The following is a 22,556-nucleotide window of genomic DNA, read 5'->3' as shown; positions in this document are numbered from 1 at the left end:
CATGGAAATGCCTCGATTCCACGTACCTTCCATGCTGTGCCCTGTTGTGGGGTTCCTCCGTTTGTCTGGACTTGTTTTTATGTCCCCTTGAGGAGTTTTGTGTGTTTCGGTCAGGAGAGGTTAAGAGCTGCTTCTTACTCTGCCGCCATCTTAACCCGGCCCAATAAGAGTTTTATAGTTGATCTTCTGGTTGGCTTTATGCTGGTATTTGGGTTATTTGGTGTTGATTTCATGGATGTTGACAATAATGATGTTAGATTCTTGTGTAATAGGAAATAGACTTTGAGTAGGAAAACAGACTTAGCAGGCAGACTAAGGGTAAAATCTTGGCTGTCAGCCATGGACATTCTAAATTGAATGAAGGTAAGAAAACTGTTTGCCCTTCAGGACTCTGGTCAAGCTGAGAGAGGGAGAGGGTGTGATTGCCCTTACCTGCCCAGTGAAGAGCTCAAGGATTTATCACAGAGAAGGAAGACCTGCCAGGAAAGATCAAGTGAGCAAGAAGATATAACTGGGTGGTGGACATCCCAGTCTGAGACAAGCTCCTTAATTAACATTCCTGGATTTATCTTCCTGTGGATCTGTTTCCTGTACCATGAAGAGGAGCAGAAGCAGACATGACTCTGTGAGAGACCCATTTCCCTTCTAGTCTGTAATGGTCTATTTAAAGCAGTGTAGGCATTAACCCATTCTCCCTTCTCTTGTGTGGTCTTTAATGGTTAGATTCAGTGTGGCCTCTTTCCATTATCCCTAACCCTTAATCATTATTAAAACCTGTATTTATAAATCCTTTGTCCCTGTATTACCCAGTCACTTATTAGTTTCACAGACTTTCTGGCTAGGTGGATCAGTGTGGCAGTTAGGATCCAACTGTCATTCCTGTCAGCTGCCAAAACCATTCTGTATTTCCCCAGCTTTTAAGGTCCCAACCTATTGCCCAATCCTGTCTCCTACTTACCCTTCCTCTGAACCCAGATAAAATATATAAGTTAACTCTAGTTTTTACCATACAACTGGTATACCCAGAATTCCCTAAGAGCAGCTTAGGCACTTAATCCTAGCTATCAGACAATTCTGAGATGACCATTCCTCCCACCAATCTCCCTAGATTGAGAGAACAATGCACTGATCTTTTCTGCTTTTTAGTCCAATCTCAACTGACTTTTTTGTCTCATGTCAGCTCAAAATGCCCTCACTGCATTCTGTGTTCCAAGCAAGTAACTGGCACTCATGCTTGGCCAACATGACTTCCTGCAAAAGTCTTTACAACAATGATAAAGGTCTAAACAAGGATAAACTAATTATGTCCAAATATGAAGAGATGATACAAGCTTCCTATCTGCACCCTATAATCACCAGAGTTCATAGAAAGAGCACAATTATATAAAGCTTTTGAGTGATTCTCTTATATATTTATTATCTTAAGAAGGGAAATATTAGAGAAGAAGAATATACTCTGAAGAAGAGGAAAGGAAATAGTGAAAATTATCTCACCTAATTATAATGCACAAATAGACATCTATACAAATAAGGAGGAAAAGTTAGGAGAGGCAACTGACACATGAACCTCACTCTCATCTGAACTAGTCAAAAGAAGGAACAGAGTACTCATTAAGAATAGGATTCAGAAATATTTTTCACTCAGTAAATAAACAAGAAGATAAGTGGGAGAAGGTTAAGGGAATTAGAGGGAAAAATGATTAAGGAAGAAATTAGTTCTAAACAAAGCAAATGTATTTCTATTATCAGGATGATATTAGAAAATAAGTATTGTTTTATTAGTTTAGTGATAAGAAGTAGAGAAACTGGTTTGAGGAAGAATTGAAGTTTCAAATAGAACTGAGAGAGTGCGTTAATTTCAACTGGTGGCAGTTATAACCATTATTCTATGACAGTTTCACTGGCTGGGTGTGACATTCCAGGAGTGGGCTTCTGGCAATCAACAGAGCCACACTCAGTTTCTTTCTCTCTCAGAGCTAGAGAAGGTAACATCTTTGCCTCTCTTTATCTTGGTCTGAGGGAAAGACTTGAATGAGTGGAGTGTTTTCTTTTCCAACTTGGGAAACATTATTCATTTATCTGTTACTGTCTATAGATTGGTTAAACTGTGAAAAGACAAAATAAAACCTGGTCTTTGGTTTGGACTCTGAGTCTGTTAAGGCTCAGAGTCCTAACCTGATTCTTAGATGACTCAACCAGCTAGTCTTGCTTATCTTTATAACTTAAAGGCGGAGTTAAGAGTTAAGAGTGGTTAGGTTTTAGAGTAGTATAAATTGGTTAGTTAGATCAGGGAGGATTAGCTTAACCTGTGAAGGACAGGAGAAGCAGTTCCTTTCAGGACCTGGGAGCTTATTTGGGTGGAGTTAGAATCCCTTAGAATTAGAAATCCTTTTTCCTTTATATGTATTTAAGTAAATTGTTTATTTTTCATAAACAAGAGTCTCTTTAGTGTTCCTTGCTCCTTGCATTGCTTGCCTAATTTTATTTTTACACTATCTCTTTTTGAAGTGGCAAAAAATGAGAATCTGAGGCATTGTCTGTAAAATGAGGAAATGATGAGTAAGTTATGTTATATAAATGTGATGGTGTAATATAGGAACATAGAGATGGTAATATGGACAGATAGATATGAAGTAAGGAAGGCCTATGTGACCCAAGGTAAGTCACTTAACCACTGCTTATCTCAGTTTCCTTATCTATAAAAATGATAATAATATTAACTACTTCCCAGAGTTGTTTTGAGGATACAGTATGATAAAAATTATAAAATGCATAATACAGTGCCTAATACATATATGATAGCTATTATACTAAACTTTTATCAGCCTAATTACCAACTATAATTCCAGAGGACAATGATGAAACATGTTATCCACTTCATTGTAGAAAAGCAAATGACTCAGAATACAGAATGAGTCAAATATTTTTTGGACATAGAATATGTGAAAATTTGTTTTGATTGCATTCTTGTAATGAGTTTCATTTTTCTTTTGTTCTCAAATGAGGAGGGGATTGGAATGGAAAGCTGGGAAGGAAGCTCTTAGATGACTAAAATAAGCAAAATATATTTGCAATAAAAGAAATCCATGGATTCCCTCTCAGAATAATTTGACAGAGTGGTTTTTTTTCTTTTTAATTGAAAGAAAAGCTGAATTTCTGTTAGAATTTAGTTAAAATAAAGATGTGTTTTTTTTCTCATCCAAGTTGCCAACCTTTAACTTCTGATCTAGAGTGATAGCAAGTCCAATCCTCAAGAAAAACTAAATTATTACATGCTTCCAAAGAACTAATCAAAACATATAAAGAGGCAAGTACTAATTGAGTAAAATTGTAAATGTGCCTAAGCTTTGTGACACATTTGGTCCCTGGACAACTTTTACCATTTACTAAAGGATCCAAATAGGAATATCCAACCATAAATCTGTATTAAGTATTCTAGTAACAGCATAAAATAATGCTGTTTCCTTTAAGTATAGTTTTCCCCTAGCTAGAAAGTACTATTTTAAATGAAAACTGTTGAATCCTAATCTGCCTTGAATCTACTATGTACTACATTAAATTTTACCAAGTTATTAAAACAAATGCCTCATAATAATATTGAAGGCTTCTGGCTAGAGTTTTGGACAAAAGAAATGGAAACCTGCTTTCCTATACACAATTAAAACTAATAAGATGGACCGGATTTTCATTTCTTATTTTAACATATTTATTGACATATGTTGGTTAATTGTGTATTGAAGTATGGTGTATGGGTTTCTTATGGTAAAAACTGGGGTTAACATATATTTTATCTGGGTTCAGAAGGGTGAGTAGGAGACAGGAAAGGGCAATAGATTGGGACCTTACAAGCTGTGGAAATACAGTTCAAGAAATGGTTGGGGCAGCTGACAGGAATGACAGTTGAATCCTAACTGCCACACTGATCCACCTAGCCAGTGAGTCTGTGAAACAAACAAGTGACAGGGTAATACAGGCACAAAAAAATTTATAAACACAGTGTTTTAATAATACTTGAGGGTCAGGAATAATGGGGAGAGGCTACACCAAATATAACCACTAAAGACCACACAAGGGCTGGGAGTATGGGTTTTGCTTACACTGTACTAATCAGACTATTACAGACTAGAAGGGAAATGGGTCTCTCACAGAGTCATGTCCACTTCTTCTCCTCTTGATGGAATAGGAAATAGGTCCACAAGAAGGTAAATCCAGGAATGTTAATTAAGGAGCTTGTCTCAGACTGGGATGTCCATCACCCCAGCTAGATCTTCTTGCCCACTTGATCTTCCCTGGCAGGTCTTCCTTCTCAGTGATAACTCCACACTCCTTGAGCTCTTCACTGGGTAGGTAAAGGCAATCATACCCTCTCCCTTTTCCAGCTTAACCAGAGTCCTCAAGGGCAGTTTTCTTCCCTTCATTCCATTTAGAATGTCCATGGCTGATAGCCTTAGTCTGCCTGCTAAGTCTGCTTCCTACTTTTAAAGTCTATTTCCTATTACAGTTTATTATATAAATCTCTGAGTTTAAGTGCTAGAAGGTACCTTAAAAATTATTTAGCCCAACTCTAAACTGCCTTTCTTCCATTTACCTAGTGAGAGAACTGTATCAGAAAGCAATTAAGTGACTTGTTCAAACTCACTCAAGTAAGGTAGCAGAAGTATGATTTTAATTCTAGTCACAGGATTCAAAATCCTCTACCTACTGTCTCCACTATTGTATATTGTCTCAGAAGAGTTGAATCATTAGGCAGAAAATAATAATGACAAAGTCAATTACATAAGTTTGATCCTGATGCAAATCATTTGCTTCATTCCATCCTATGGCTATAGCCTGGACCCCAACTTTGAGGAGTCAGAACACAACTCTATGCTTTTGATTTCAAAACTATTAAGGGAAACACATTACTACTAGTGGAATAACAACTCTATGTATAATTCAATAGTGAATGATGTACAAAAGTAACATCTCCATATATTAAGAATAGTACATATTTTTGAAATTCATCCATGTAGGGTTCAATTACTGGGCAGATAATAGGCAATAATTAATAATTTAAGTGAATAATTAATATTGACAGCTTCAGCCATGTAGTATAGAGAGAGGGGGTCATATAGTTTTTTCAAGCTTTGGCTGAGTTCCAAAAAGGCATTTAGGAGTTTGGAATCTTGAGGAAAAGACAGTTGGTTTGAGTCTCCCATGGAGAGAGGTTGTCTAACCAACTGAGCTGCTTCCTTACCTATCTGTACAATTGAAATTTAGCCTAGCTTTGATATATTTATTTAAGAAACTGTTATTTTGGATAAACCCTTTACATCTTCCTTCCCAATATTATTTCTTACCTTCCCTCCCTTACCTTATATGTCTGTGGAGTTAATAAGGAGAGTAATTAGAGAGAAGTTAAAATCTGTGAAGGGTTAATTGTTATTTGACAATATTAGATATAGAGAAACTAGTCAGTCATCATTTATTTTGTAAGCTGAGTTAAAGGCTGGTCCTTACTCAGACTCCATCTCTGCTTCCCTTCCCCCACCTGAAGTTCCTGAGACCACTGTTAGGGCTTTCCTCAATCCACTTTCCTGACAAATCATCCTTTAAAGATAATAAACCCTTTTGTGTTTCAACAGACCTAATAGTATAATTTGTCTGTTAGTTATTAAGAGAGGGAAGAAGAGGGAAAGAACTAACATACTCTGGGCTTGAAGGAAAGCCAGGGTATCCGTCTTGAAGGAAGGTGTAACTTCAAAACAAGTCCCTTCCTGTGAAATTAACTAAACCCTGTTTGTTAATTTCAGTTTAGTTTATTTCCCTCAGCCTGTGTTTGAGTCAAAGTCCCAGTCTGTAAAGCCTACTGTTTTGTCTGTTTAGTTTAATTTCTCCTGTCCCTGAAGATCTCTGTTTCCCTTCTGTGTTATACTCCTGACATCAGTCCTATTATATCCTGAATCTCCTTAATCCCAGCCTACCTGTAACCTAGATTACTCACTTAGCAAGTCTCTGACAACCTCCTTCCAAAATTCCCTTATCCCACACACCTTTCCTCAAATTATCCCCATTACAGCCATTGAACAATAACTTTCTTTACACTAAAATATTCTGGGAAGAGGGAAGAAAACTTTATCTAAGATATTACTTAAAGAATTGCTCTTTTAGGAGAAAAATGGGGTCTTAAGAGACTATTTTGCATTTCATTACAGGTTATTATGTTACAGGACTAAAACGTGTCAGTTGTCACCCTCATAATGTCAGGAGAGAGGCTAGAAATGCTCATAATGTTAACAAGCAATTACTCACATGTCTTTATTAGACTAGAAGGAACTTGGATCTTTGTAAAAGCTGCTGAGCTCTGGTCTGACTTCCTGGTACAGCTGCATAAGATAAAGCCCATGTCTTAAGTATTTTTATGACAGTCTTCCATTTGGATTTCTCAGGCCTTTTTTGGAGGGTCTGGCAAATGAAATCAGGCTTATCTGTTGTGAGATCTCTTCTTAACTAAATCCAGAGATGAAAATGTGTTACTGGACTCAGTTTATTGCCAGGAACCCTGTTGATATTCCTGAAAACCAAACAGATCTAAATAATTTACTGAAACACTGAGTTGTGAATTAGGCATAATAGCAAACCAGATTTCTTGTGCAAAGTTCTCTAAAAATGGCATATGAACATGATGAGATATATATCACATATTAGTAGAATGTAGTTTTGCTGAAGGATGGAATTAAATTATCTTTGTTTAAAAAATTTTAAAACCCTTACCTTCTTTCTTGGAGTCAATAGTGTGTATTGGCTCCAAGGCAGAAGAGTGGTAAAAGCTAGGCAATGGGGGTTAAGTAACTTGCCTAGGGTCACACAGCTGGGAAGGGTCTGAGGCCAGATTTGAACCTATGACCTCCTGACTCTAGGCCTGGTTCTAAATCCACTGATATACTGATCTAGCTGCCCTCTAAATGATCTTTTAAAAATAATCAAACAGAGAAGATGTACCAACCCATGCACTAATGTTATAAAACAAGACAAATAGGTCTAAAAAACATGACCTCATTGTCTGAGATGCTACTTAACTAAAACACAAATGACTTCTTATAATACTGAGCATTATACTGTAGAGGAAGCCATAACTGCTACTATTTTAAAATTATATTGATATTTCAAATAATGTATCCTCTAGTAATGGATCTCCTTTATTTCAAAGTAAAAGATGTTTTAACTATAATGGGAAGAACATCATGAGTGAGGATGGAATTATACACATTTGAATTTTGGGTGGCAATAGGTCAAAAGGAATAGAAAATGCCAGGACTGAGTAAGTAGGCCCTACATAAAGCATAGAGACATATGAAGAAATGAATTTAAGGCCAGATGAGCAATAAAAAGAAAGACTCTATAAATGCAAAGAGACAAAGGGGAATCTCTGTTCCCAACTCATTGCAAGTAGTCACAATAAGGAGATCTGCAGGAGTCCTAAGAGTAAAATGAAAAAGGGAGTCAAATGGCCAAACAGCAACAGGAATACCAAAGGGACCTGAGGGAACAATGATTATTATCAAAGGGTAAATAGAGACACTGACTGGCAAGGAAAGAAGGACTTCATTACTGAAGCATCTTCCTATTCTTGGCCTCAAAAGTTTTTAGAATTCTCTCATGCTGATAAAAATCCATCTTCCAAGACAACTTGTTATAATTCTCTTTTTTTCCACCAATGGCACTGATGCTCAAATTGGAAGTGGTAAAACACAAATGACTTCCTTGGATTTGAAATCTAATATAAGTGATGAGATTAAGAGAATACTTAAGTGTTCTTAAAGAGTTCAAGGCATCACACCTAAATTAATTCAATCCTAATATACTGACAAAAATTGATGAATATTGCTAAAATACTATCAGTGAATTCTCATCAATCATGATCTTTGCAGAATGCTATAGGAATCTTCATTCATTTATTTGTAACTTACTGTTCTTTTTTTTAATTTAAAATTTATCTTATTTTATTTTTTTAAAATATTTTTCTATGTTTACATGATTTGTTCACTTTCCCTTATCTCTTACCTCCCACTTCCCAGAGCCAATAAGTAATTAGACTGGGTTGTAAAAATATTATCACTTGATACCCATTTCCATATTATTCATTTTTATCATAGAACTAAAACCACAAACTTATAGTCATATAAACAAGAGATGTGATAAGTCGTAAGTTTTTCTTTTGCATTTCTACTCCCATAGTTCTTTCTCTCAATGTGGATAGCATTCTTTATTATAAGTCCTTCAGGAATTTCCCGTATTATTATATTGCTACTAGTAGTAAAGTCTATTATAGTGGATAGTTCCACAATGTTTCACTTTCAGTGTACAATATTCTCTTGGTTCTGCTCATTTCACTTGGCATCAGTTATTGGAAGTCTCTCCAGTTCATTTAGAAATCCTCCAGTCTATCACTCCTTATAGCACAATAGTATTGCATCATCATCAGATACCACAATTTGTTCAACCATTACCCAATAGAAGGACACTCCCTTATTTTACAATTTTTTTGCTACCACAAAGAGCACAGTTATGAATATTTTTGTACAAAAATGTTTTCCTTATTATCTCTTTGGGGTACAAACCCAGTAATGATATTACTGGATCTTTTAAAACCCTTTGTCTATAATTCCAAATTGTCTTCTAGAATGACTGGATTAATTGACAACTCCACCAGTAATGCATTATTGTCCCAGTTTTGCCACAACCCTTCCAACATTTATCATTTTCCTTTACCGTCATAGTAGCCAATCTGCTGGGTGTGAGGAGATACCTCAGAGTTTTTTGATATGCATTTCTGTAATTATGAAAGATTTAAAACACATTTTCATGTGCTTATGATAGTTTTGATTTATTTATCAGAAAACTGTCTATTCATGTCTGTTGAGGATTTGTCAACTGGGAAATGGCTCTTTTTTCGTACGTTTGACTTAGCTCCTTATACATTTTAGAAATTAGACCTTAGTCAGAGGTTTTGTCACAATTTTTTTTCCAATTTGTTGCTTTCCTTCTAATTTTGGTTGCATTGGTTTTGCTTATAAAGAAAACTTTTTAATTTAATGTAATAAAATTATTAATTTTATATTTTATAATGTTCCCTACCTCCTATTGGTCTAGTAATGCTAAGCCTCCATCTTCACATTTTTTTTCATTAGTTCCCTTGATATTCTTGATCTTTTATTCTTCCAGATGAACTTTGTAATATTTTTTTCTAATTCTAATGAAAAAGCTTTCAGGTAGTTTGATAGGTATAGTACTGAATAAGTAATTTAGGCAGGATAGTCATTTTTATTATATTAGCTCATTCTACTCTTAAAACTAAACTAAGGCTGGTATGGACCAAGCTATTATAGTAATTATAGCTGTCTGGTATTAAACTATTTCCTGGCATTGGGTGGATGTCAGGAAGCAATTTGATCCAATTCTAATTTATTTTAGATGAGATATGGAAAAGCAATAGAAAGTAGGAATAGGAGTTAGGAATAAGTTAGGAAGTCTATTGGTCCCTAATATTTAAATTGTCTAAATAACACAACCCGCCAAAATTGGCTCCTCACAGAGTTTCTTTATCTACCAAGGTAGACACCACACTTATCTATACCGACTGACCAAGAACTTACTTCTACCTTACTAAGCTATGCTGAAATGATGAACTTTAAATATATAATAAACTCCTAAAGTAACATGTATTTTCTTGAGAGAAATTGAAGCAGTTTGTCTCTCCAGAATTAAGAGAAGAAGCAGGCCTCTGACAGTTAGTCTCTCTCCACTCAAAATCCAACTGTCTACATCCCCAATCATATCCCCATCAAAAGATGTAATCAATCAATTCTTTTTCTTCTGTGTTTCTACTCCCACAGTTAGTTCTCTGGATGTGCATAGCATTCGTTCTCAAAAGTCCCTCAAAATTGTCCTGGATCATTGCATTGCTTCTAATAGAGAAGTTCATTACATTCAATTGTGTCAGGTGTGTCTGTCTCTGTATACAATGTTCTCCTGGTTCTGCCCCTTTCACTCTGCATCAAATCCTGGAGGTTGTTCCAGTTCACATTGAATTCCTCCAGTATAGAGATCAATACTCTATAACCAGAGACTAATCTGAGTGGCCTGGGTGGTCATCAGACGTAAAGAATGAAACAGATTGGAAGCACAGCTTGTTAGCTCATTGTACTTCAAGAAATACTGAAGTAGCCACTTTATTATAAAGGAAATTAAAGATCCCTTTCCCCCAAAAGCCAAGAAAGTTTCCCACAGTTACAGAGAGCAAGATTTTTACTATAGTCAAAACAAAAGCCTTAGAAGCCTCCAAGGCGTAGACAAAAACCTATGCTAAACTATCAACTACATGTGTTATCTTTAAGTGGAGCCTGGGACATCTCCGTTAGGTCGGAAAGCCCCGTCAGTTTCTAAGCCTTGATGGTATTAAATTTTTTTTTGAGCCACATTATTTTACTTTAATTCTGGGCAAAATACTTTGCCAAGGGTTCGGCCTTGGCCGTACCAGCCATCTGTGTTCTTGGGCAAAGGGGAACAGAGTTAGCCCCCCTCCTGCTGGAGTGCTGAGAGCTCAAAGCTTTTTCAATAAGATTATAATGTATTTTGAAGGAAGCTGAGAATTATGAAAGGAATCAAAAGAGGAATCTCAGATTTTTATCTTAGATATCCCACACCTGTCTCATCCCGTAAATAGAGCAGAAAGATAATACACGGCTCTGCCGGTCGGTATTGATCTTTTGAGGGGGTCCAGATAAAAATATCTACTTGAGATTCTAATTTCTCTTAATAGCTCCAGACACTCCAGTTCATTATTCCTTTTAGCACAATAGTATTCCATCACCAACAGATACAACAATTTGTTCAGCCATTCCCCAATTGAAGGGCATCCCTTCATTTTCCAACTATTTGCCACCACAAAGAGTAACTATTTTTGTACAAGTCTTTTTCATTATAATCTCCTTGTGTTACAAACCCAGCATTGGAACAGCTTTATCAAAGGGCAGGCAGCCTTTTAAAGCCCTTTGGGCATAATTCAAAATTGCCTTCAAGAATGGTAGGATCAAGTGCCCCAATTTTGTCACATTCCCTCCAACATTTACTACTTTCCTTTGCTATCATATTAGCCAATCTGCTACGTATGAGGTGGTACCTCAGAGTTGTTTTGATATGCATTACTCTAATTATTAGAGATTTAGAGCACTTTTTAATGTGCTTACTAATAGTTTTGATTTATTTATCTGAAAATTGTCTATTCATGTCCCTTGACCATTTATCAATTGGTGAATAACTTGATTTTTGTACACTTGACTTAGCCCCTTTCAAAATTGGGTAATTAGACCTTTGTCAGAGATTTTTGTTATAAAGATTTTTTTCCCAATTTGTTGCTTCCCTTCCAATTCTGGTTGCATTCATTTTGTTTGTACAAACCCTTTTAAATTTAATGTTATCAAATTTATTTATTTTACATTTTGTAATATTCTCTGTCTCTTGCTTGGTTTTAAAATCTTTCCTTTCCTATAGATCTGACAGGTAAACTATTCTATGTTTACCTAATCTACTTATAATTTCCTTCTTTAAATTTAACTCATTTACCTATTCTGAATTTATCTTGCTGTAAGGTATGAGATGTTGATATAAACCTAATCTCCCCCATACTGTATTCCAATTTTCCCAGCAACTTTCATCAAATGTGGATTTTTGTCCCAAGAGCTGGGGTCTTTGAGTTTATCATAGAGTGTCTTGTTGAGGTCCCTTACTCCAAGTCTATTCCACTTATCATCCCGTCTGTCTGTCTCTTAGCCAGTACTATCTTGTTTTTATGATCACTGCTTTATAGTACAGTTTAAGGACTTGTACTGCTAGGCAACCTTCTTTCACATTTTTTTCATTATTTCCCTGGATGTTCTTGATTTTTTGTTCTTTCAAATGAACTTTGGTATAGTTTTTTTCTAATTCAGTAGAAAAGTTTTTGGTAGTTTGATTGGTATAGCACTGAACAAGTAAATTAATTTGGGCAACATGGTCATTTTTATTACGTTATCTCATCCCATCCATGAGCAATTAATGTTTTTCCAGGTGTTTAGATCTAGTTTTAATTGTGTGGAAAGTGTTTTGTAGTTGTGTTCATATAATTCCTGTGTTTGTCCTGGCAAATAGATTCTTAAATATTTTATGTTATCTGGGGTGATTTTAGATGGAATTTCTCTTTCTAACTTTTGCTGTTGAGTTGTGTTGGAAATATATATCAATACTGATGATTTATGTGGGATTATTTGTATTCTATAACTTTACTAAAGTTGTTGATTATTTCCACTAGCTTTTTAGTTGATTCTCTAGGATTCTTTAAGTAGACCATCATATCATCTGCAAAGTGATAGTTTAGTCTCCTTATTTCCTATTTTAATGCCTTGAAATTCTTTTTCTTCTCTAATTGCTATTGAAGATTATGCTTGCTGATGGTTTCAAATTGTGGTGATTAAAATTAATAACTAATAACAAAGTATTATATTTCATAAAAATTATTAATAATAACTAAAGTAAAGAGCTACCTAAACCACACAGGTCTCTTGCAAAAGAAAAGAGGAAGAGAGAGGGGGAGCCTCAGAACTTATACACACGTGACCATGCAATTTGGTGGAGAGGTTAAGAGGAATTTGGGGAAATACTAAGGGACTTCAGGGGGATTAAGTCCAAGGGTTATATATCTCCATTTATACAAAATGTATACTGTTCATTCTTTTTAGGAAAGTCCCTTCTATTCTAATACTTTGTGGTATTTTTGATAGGAATGAGTGTTGAATTTATTCAGAGGCTTTTTATGCATTTATTGAGATAATCATGTGATTTCTGTTGGTTTTGTTATTGATACAGTCAATTATGTGGATGGTTTTCCTAATATTAAACCATCCTTGCATTCCTGGTATAAATCCTACCTGATCATAGTGAATAATCCTCATGATCACTTGATGCAGTCTTTTTGCTAATATTATAATTAAGATTTTTGCATCTATGTACATTAAAGTTTTTGTTCTGTCAGGCTTTGGAATCAGTACCATATTTATTTCATATAAGGATTTTGGTAGAACTCCTTCTTTGATAATTTTGTCAGAGTTTGTATAGTATTGGGATCAGTCATTCTTTAAATTTTTCATAGAATTCACTTCTGAATCTATCTAGCCTGTGGATTTTTCTTAGGAAGTTCTTTGTTGTCTTATATGGGATTATTTAAATAAATATTCATCAATAACACCTAGATTGCCATATTTGTTAACATATAATTGAGCAAAATAGTTCACAATAATTACCTTACTTTCCTTTTCATTAGAGTTGAGGTCTCACTTTTCATTTTTGATGCTGTTAATTTAGTTTTCTTCTTTCCTTTTTAAAATTAGATTAACCAGTAGTTTATCCATTATATTTGTTTTTCTCAAAGTATGAGCTCCTGGTCTTATTTTTCAATTCAATAGTTCTTTTACTTTCAATTTTATGAATTTCACCTTTAATTTTTAGAATTTCCAATTTTGTCTTTATCTAGGGATTTTTCATTTGTTCTCTTTCTAATTTTTTTTTAATTTGCATGCCCAATTCATTGACCTCTTCCCTCAATGATTGGTTGATATATGCACTCAGGGATATAAATTTTCCCCTGAGTACTGCTTTTTGATATGATGTCTCTTCATTGTCATTCTCTTCAATGAAATTATTCATTGTTTCTATGATTTATTCTTTAACCAACCTATTTTGGAGAATCATATTATTTAACTTCCAATTAATTTTTATTTGCTTCTTTATTTGCCTCCTAATTATTATTTTTATTGCATTATGATGTTAAAAGGCTGCATTTATTATTTCTGCTTTTTTTCATTTGTTTGCCATGTTTTATGCCCCAGTACACAGTCAGTCTTTATGAATGTGTCATGTGCTGCTGAAAAGAAGGTATATTCCTTTTTCTCCCTATTTATTTTTCTATATATTTCTATTAAATCTGTTTTTCCAAGATCTCATTCACATCTCTTACCTCTTTCTTATTTATTTTTGGTTTGATTCATCTAAATCTAACAGAAGAAGGTGTAAGTCTCCCACTAGTATAGTTTTACTATCTTTTTCCTCTTTAAGCTTCAATAGTTTCTCCTTTAAAAATTTGGATGCTACACCCTTTGGTGCATGTATGTTGAGTACTCATATTTCTTCTTTGTCTATGCTGCCTTTTATCAGGATGTAATTACATGCCCTATGTCATTTAATTAAATTGCTTTTAACTTTGGCTGTTTCAGATATTATAATTGAGTCTCCTGCCTTCTTTTTCTCATTTGAGACCAAATAGATTTTGCTCCATCCTCTTACTTTTACCTTGTGTGTGTCTACCTGCCTCATGTGTTTTTCTTGTAGACAACATATGGTAGGATTTTGGTTTCTAATCTACTCTGCTATTTGCTTCCATTTTATGGGTGAGTTTATCCCATTCACATTTAGAGTTATGATTACCACCTGTCTATTCCCCATTTTGATTTCCTCTCCTAGTCCTACCCTTTCTTCTTTCACTACTTCTTTCTAAACCAGTGTTTAACTTTTAATCAATCCCCATAAACCCTACCCTTATTTTTCTCCTCTTCCCACTCCCTCTCTTATTATTCCCATCTTATTTTTCTTTAGAGTCTATTAAATTCCCTCCTCCCTCTCTTTCCCTTCCTTTTGGTACTCCTTGCACCACTCCCCTACTTTTTTTTCCCCTTCAAATTCCCCATAAAGTAAGATAGAATTCTATACCCCGATGGATCTAGAATCTCTTCCCTCTCAGAACTGATTCCACTGGGAGTAAGGTTTAAGTATTAACTATTAGCACTCTCTTCCTCTCCTTTTTATAATAGTATTCATCTTCTCCCCCTCCCATGCATGTCACTTCATGTGGTATAATTTATCCTATTTTTCTTCTTCATTCAAGTTTCTCTTGGTGCCATCATCTATCCCCAACCCATTTTTTAACATATCAACTTAAACTGCTTAGAACCCATAACTCTACCAGAAATAATTCTTCTAACTACTATGATAGTGAAAAAAGTTTTTGAAAGTTAAAAATATCATTTCTCCATATAGAAATATAAATCATTTTACCTTACTGAAGCCTTTAAATTAATTTTTTCCCCTCTTTCTTGTTTACCATTTCAGGTTTCTCTTGAATTTTGTATTTGAATATCAAAATTTCCATTTAGTTCTGGTCTTTTCTTTACAAATACTTGGAAATCTTCTATTTTTTGTTAAATGACCATACTTTCCCCTGTAAGTATAGTCAGTTTTGATGGATGGGGGTCCCGGTTTGTAGACCCAATTCTCTTGGCTTTCTGGATATCATATTCCAAGCCTTGTGGTCCTTTAACATTGAAGCTTCAGATCCTATGTAGTCCTGACTAGGGTTCCTTGATATATGAATTCTCTCTTTCTAGCTTCTTAAATTATTTTCTCCTCAGCTTCGAAGCTCTTGAATTTGCAATTACATTCCTGGAGTTGTATTTAGAGGATTTAATATTGATTGTGATCTATGAACTCTTTCAATGACTATTTTGCTTTTTTGTTCAAGAATATCAGGGTAATTTTACTGGATAATTTATTGTCATATAATGTCAAGGCTTCTGTTTTTTTCTAGGTTTTCAGGTAGACCAATTATTCTCAAATTTGGTCCATCATATTCTCAATTAGCTATTTCATGTTTCCTTCTATTTTGTCAGTCTTTTGACTTGACTTTGCTTTATTAATTCTTGCTGTCTTCTGAGAACATTAGCTTCTACTTGCCCACTTCTAGTCATTAAAGACTGGTTTTCAGCTATAATCTTTTGATTTTCCTTTTCTCTTTAGTCTAACCTGCTTTTCATAGCTTCCATCAGGTCACTTCTTGTCTCTAATTTGCTTCTTATTTCCTGTGATTTTTGTGCCTCTTTTTTCCAAGTGCGAGATTCTGTCTTTTAAACTGTTATTTTCCATTTGAATTACTTACATTTCTTTCTCCCACTTTTCTTACCATTGCTCCTCCATTTTTCTTACTTGGTTCTTGAACTCCAATTTAAGTCCCTTAAGAGCTTGTGATCAATTTCCACTTTTTTTTGAAAGTTTGGATGTTTGCTTGTTTGTCACTCTTTGCTGTCACCTCTATACTCTGCTCATTTTCTCCATCAAAGTTATTCAATGTCAGAGGCTTTCTCTGTTTTATCTTACTTATTTTTTGGTATTTGTGGATTGTAGTTCTTTGGTGTTGATGTCCATTGCTATGTTAATTTTATCTTCCCTTCTCAGTCAGAAGTCTGAGTGAGGAGGGCAGGGAGTACTTGGTGTAGAAAGCCACAGAGTATTTTTTGCTCTGAGGCTATTTTTTTGAGTCTCTGCAGTGTCTTCTGTGGTGTCCCATCTTTGTGCTATCTCCGTTCCCACACTCAATGGGTGCCAAGTCTCTCTACCAAGGCTTTGCACTGCCCTCAGGTCTAAGATTGTGGGACCCTTAACCAGCTCTTAAGAATTTAGAAATTACCCCAGGCTTTTCTCTAACTCTGGCATGGTAGGTAGTGTGTGTGTGGGTAATCAGCTCACACCTTGGTAGGTGTCATTTTGTTCCCTTTAGCATGGATATGCCTAAACCCTGCCTACCTTCAAAGCTGTGCCCAATGGTAGAGCCCCTTTCCTCATCTAAATTTGATTTTTGTCCTTTTGAGATGTTTTGTTGTGATCACTAGTGGGAAGAGTCATGAAGTTTCTTCTACACCACAGCCATCTTAGCCCAGTAGATGATTAGGGTTTTAATGTTAAAAGATCATTATACTGCAAATATGAATAACATGGAAATAGATTTTGAACAATGATACGTGTATAATCGAGTGGAATTGCTTGTCAGGCCTGGGAAGGGGGCGGGAAAGAAAGGGGAATCATGAATCATGTAACCATGAAAAAATAATCTAAATGAAAAATAAATAAATATACCTAATTTTTGCCATATTGTAAAAAAGAAAAAGAAAGAAAGAAACATATAGGAATTCTGATGACTGGCTTCTTGGCTAAGATGGCAGCAGAGCAGAAAGAACGTTAAGACTCTCCCTACTACCAATCACAAAAAAAGTGTCTCAAAAGGACAAAAATCAAAATCAAACAAGTAAAGGGTTTCTACTACAGGGCACAGCTTTGAAATACACAGGATTTGGGCATTTCCATACTATAAGAGGGTAAAATTATACCTACCAAAGTTCAAGCTAATCACCCCTCCCCCACACTACCTACCACACCAGAGTCAGATTGAGGTTCAGGGCAATCTCTAAATTCTCTGGAACTGGCTGAGGGAACCACAATCTTACCCCTGAGGATAGTACAAAGCCTTGGTGGCTAGCCTTGGGAACCAAGGCTAACGATCACAGAGCATAGGCACAGAGATAGGGAAAAGACAGGCTACCCACAGCAGAAGTAGTGGAGACTGGAAAAGTAGCATTAGAGAAAAAAACTGCTCTTTTGCTCACTACACCAAGAGCTGTCTGCACTCCTCACTCAGAATTCTGGTTAGGAAGAGAAGATAAAACTAGCACAGCAATGGCCATCAACACCAAAGAATTACAGTCCACAAGTAGCAAAAGAAATAAGGTACAACAGAGAAAGCCTCTAACACTGAATAACTTTAATTGAGAAAAAAATCAGAGTACAAAAAAAGTGACAGCAGAGTGACAAACAAGCAAATACATCCAAACTTTCACCCAAAAAATGTAAATTGGTCCCAAGCTTTCAAGGAACTCAAAAAGGAGTTAAAAAACCAAGTAAGAAAGATAGAAAAAAAGCAGGAAGTAGAAATGAAAGTAATTCAAAAAAGAAAATAACAGTTTAAAAGACAGAATATCTCACTTGGAAAAAAAAGCACAGGAATCACATAAAGTAATAAGCAAATTGGAGACCAGAATTGACCTGCTGGAAGCCATGACAAGCAGGATAGACCAAACCAAAATGGAAAATCAAACTACCATAGAAGAAAACCAATTTTTAAAGACTAGAATTGGGCAAGTAGAAGGTAATGATCTCACAAGACAGCAAGAACTAATAAAGCAAAGTAAAAAGGATGACAAAAATAGAAGGAAACATGTAATATCTCAATGAAAAGATATATGACCTAGAAAACAGATCTAGGAGAGATAATTTGAGAATTATTTGTCTACGTGAAAACCTAGGAAAAACACAAGTCTTGACATTATATGACAAGAAATTATCCAAGAAAACTACCTTGATACTCTTGAACAAAAAGCCAAAATAGACATTGAAAGAGTTGATAGATTACCCTCTACATTAAATTCTCAAAAGACAAGCCCCAGGAATGTAATTGCAAATTCAGGAGCTTCCAAGCCAAGGAGAAAATATTGCAAGAAGCCAGAAAGTGACAATTCAGATAACAAGGAGTCCCAGTTAGTATTACACAGGATCTGGAAGCCTCCACACTAAAGGACCAAAAGGCTTGGAATATGATATTCAGGAAAGCAAGAGAATTGGGTCTCCAACCAAGAATCACCTACCCATCAAAATTGACTATACACTTCCAGGGGAAAGTATGGACATTTAGTAAAATAGAAGATTCCCAAGCATTCCTAAACAAAAGAGAGAACTAAACAGAAAATTTGATGTCTAAATACAAAATTCAAGAGAACTATATAAAGGTAAACAAAAAAGAGGCGGAAATATTTAAGGTATTCAATAAGGACAAATTGATTATATTCCAATATGGAAAATGATATTTGTAACTCTCAAAAAAAATTTTCACTATCACAGTAGATATAAGAATTATTCGTAGGCAGAGAATGGGGTACTAAATCATTTAAGATGATATGTAAAACAAAGGGGGGAAATAGAAAATGACACCAAGAGAAATTTGAAGAAAAATAGGATAAATCATACCACATTAATATGAATGTTAATGATTTATACCAGTTTATTTTGTACCCTGCAATTGCCCTGCTAAAATTATTATTTCTGCTAGCTTTTCAGTGGATTTTCTCAAATTCTCTAGATATACCATTATGTCATCTTCAAAGAGTGAGAGTTTTGGTTTCTTCATTGCTTACTTTGCTCCCTTCTATTTCTTTTTCTTCTCTAATTGCTACTTCTTGCATTTCCAGTATAATATTAAATAGTAGTGGTGTTAATGGGTATCTCTGCTTCACTCCTGATCTTATTGGGAAGGCTTCTAACTTATCCTCATTGCAGATGATACTTGCTGATTGTTTTAAATAAATACTATTTATTATTTTGAAGAATGTTCCTTTTATTCATATATTTTCTAGTGTTTTCAGTAGAAGTGAAGGTTATATTTTGTCAAATGCTTTTTATTCACCTATTGAGAAAATCTTGTGATTTCTATTTGTTTGGTTATTGATGTGGTCAATTATGTGCATGGTTTTCCTCATATGAAGCCATTTTTGCATTCTTGGTTTAAATCCCACCTGGTCATAGTGAATAATCCTTGTGATAACTTGATGTAGTATTTTTGCTAATATTTTATTTAATATTTTTGCATTTAAGTTCATTAAGAATATGGGTCTACAGATTTTATATCCTATTTTTGGTCTTCCTGGCTGGGAAATCAGTACCATAATTGTATCATAAAAATGTTTTGGTAAGATTCCTTCTTTTCCTATTTTGTCAAATAGTTTGTATAGTATTGGGATTAATTGATCTTTAAATGTTTGATAGAATTCACTTGTGAATCCATCTGCAACTGGGGATTTGTAGTTAGGCAGCTCCTTGATGGCTTGTTCAATTTCATTTTCTGATATGCAATCATTTAAGTATTCTATTTTCTCTTCTGTTAATCTAAATAATTTATATTTTTATAATATTTATCCATTTCACCTAAATTGCCATATTAATTGTCATATAATTAGGTGAAATAGCTCTCAATAATTGCCTTAATTTCCTCTTCATTACAGGTGATCTCACCCTTTTCATTCATGATACTATTAATTTAGTTCTCTTCTTTCTTTTTCTTAATTATATTAACCAATACTTTATCTATGTTATTTGTGCTTTTTTAAATATCAGCTCCTTGTCTTATTTATTAGCTAAATAGTTCTTTTGCTTTCAATTTTATAAATTTCTCCTTTGATTGTTAGGATTTCTAATTTTGTCTTTATCTGAGGGTTTTCAATTTGTTCTTTTTCCTAGTTTTGTTTTTTTAGTTGCATGCCCAATTTATTAATCCCCACTTTCTCTTTTTTGTTAATATAGGAACTCAGGGATATAAATTTTCCCTTGAGTACCGCTTTGGCTGCATCCCATAAATTTTGATCTGTTGCTTCCTCATTGCCATTCTCTTCAATAAAACAGTAATTGATTTAATGATTTGTTCTTTAAACAACCAGTTTTGGAGAATCATATTATTTAATTTTAAATTAATTTTTGATTTGCCTATCTATGTATCCATCCTAATTATTATTTTCATTGCATTATGATCTGAAAAGGTTACATTTATTATTTTTGCTTTTTTGCATTTGTTTGCAATGCTTTTATGCCATAATACATGGTTAATCTTCGTGAATATACCATGTGTTGCTGAAAAAAGGTGTATTCTGTTTTGTCCCTGCTTATTTTTCTCCATATATCTATTAACTCTAATTTTTCTAAAATTTAATTCACTTCTCTTTACTCTTTCTTATTTATTTTTTGGTTTCATTTATCTAGATCTGATGACTCAGGTCTCCCACTAGTATAGTTTTACTATTTCCTCCTGAAACTCCAATAGTTTCTCCTTTAAAAATCTGGATGTTATACTATTTGATGCATACATGTTGAGTACTCATATTTCTTCACTCTCTATACTACTTTTTATCAGGATGGAATTATCCTTCTTGTCTCTTTTAATCAGATATATTTTTGCTTTGGCTTTGTTAGATATTATGATTGTAACTCCTGCCTTCTTTTCCTCAATTGATACCCAATAAATTCTGTGTCAGCCTCTTACCTTTACCCTGTTTGTGTCTACCTGCCTCATGTGTGTTTCTTGTAGACAATATATGGTAGGCTTTTTGTTCTTCATCTACTCTCCTATCTACTTCCATTTTATGGGTGAGTTATCGCCATTCATTTTCAGAGGTATGATTACTATCTGTATATTCTCTATCATTTTGGTTTCCTCTTTTAATTCTACCCTTTTTTCTTTCACTATTTCCTTCTACACCAGTGTTTTGCTTTTAATCAATCTCCCTTTTCTTCCACCCTTATTTTACTTCCCCTCCCACACCATCCCTTTTATTCCTTTCCTATTTCTCTTCAATTTTGATTCATTGCCACCCCCAACTGATACCTCTCTTTTAATACTTCCCATCCCCCACCCAACTTCCTTATCCCCTTTCAACTTCCCTGTAGGGTAATATAGAATTCTATACCCCAATATATCTGTCTATTCTTCCCTCTCAGAACTGATTCCACTGAGAGTAAGGATTAAGTGTTACTTGTAATCACTCTCTTCCTCCCCTCCTATAGCCATCAAAGACCTCTGAAAAGGATAGGGAGATTGCAGAGCTCAAGAGGCAATTGAAAGAAGCTCAGAAGGCCAAGGAAATAGAGGAGATTAAAAATATAGCTCTCATGTCCAAAAATTAGAGGAGCCAGAGCAGGACTAAGCAATCTTCGAGCAGTGCAAACAACTCAGTCAAGTGGTGTTTCTTATGCTCAAAACTTGGACACATAGTTCAGGAATGTAGGTTCAAGTACCAAATAAATTTTGGAAATAGGAGCAATAATAGCAACAACAGGAGAAACATCTATTACAATTCAAGATACAACAACAACAACAATAGTAACAACAACAGGGACAACAACAGATACAGTGATAAAGTAAAGGCCAAATGTTGTGACCATAACTGTGGCAAATTTAGTAATTCCCCTAGTTTATCAAAAATGGAGGAATACGTGTCCCAATGAGACAGACCTCATACCTTATGAACCAAGAAAGCAGTCTTAGCTGTTGCAAAAACAGATCAGGGCAGTGACAATGATGTGGCAGAGGAATGTAGGAAAGACAAAATGGGTGCAGAAGAAATTATGAATTATGGGTTGGTGGATGTAACACAAAGTTACGAAGAAATGACTGAGGAGGAATTTCAAATGGAGGAGGATATAACAGAAATAAAGGAGAGAATTTATGTGAAAGGAAACAGTGATGTGAGGAACACTGACAGGGAACCAGGCATATCTGCACAAATTCTTGTTACAAGCTTGAAGAAGGTAGCATTCATTGATTCTCACTATGAGGGGAAAGAAATATCATTCTGTAGTAATACTGTGGATCATTTACATCAATCTGTAGTACAGCAAGGCCAAGCAACAAGGGCAATGATTTTAGACAGGTGTTCTAATGGGGATTTCTTAAAAACAGACAGTGTCAACAGGGAGATGGTCTCCTGCGGACCATTGAGAAAGAAAGTGCTAAATTCTCAGACACAGGCACAACCTCTTCTCTATCAAAAACTAGGGAAGCTGGAAGGGAAAGTGGAAAGTCTAGTAGTTACAATACTAAAGGAACTTTAAAGCTGGATCCT

This window comes from Gracilinanus agilis, chromosome 4 (assembly GCF_016433145.1).
Source record: "Gracilinanus agilis isolate LMUSP501 chromosome 4, AgileGrace, whole genome shotgun sequence".
NCBI lineage: Eukaryota > Metazoa > Chordata > Mammalia > Didelphimorphia > Didelphidae > Gracilinanus > Gracilinanus agilis.
The sequence above is the reverse complement of the archived record's forward strand: the minus strand, read 5'-3'. Positions refer to the sequence as shown.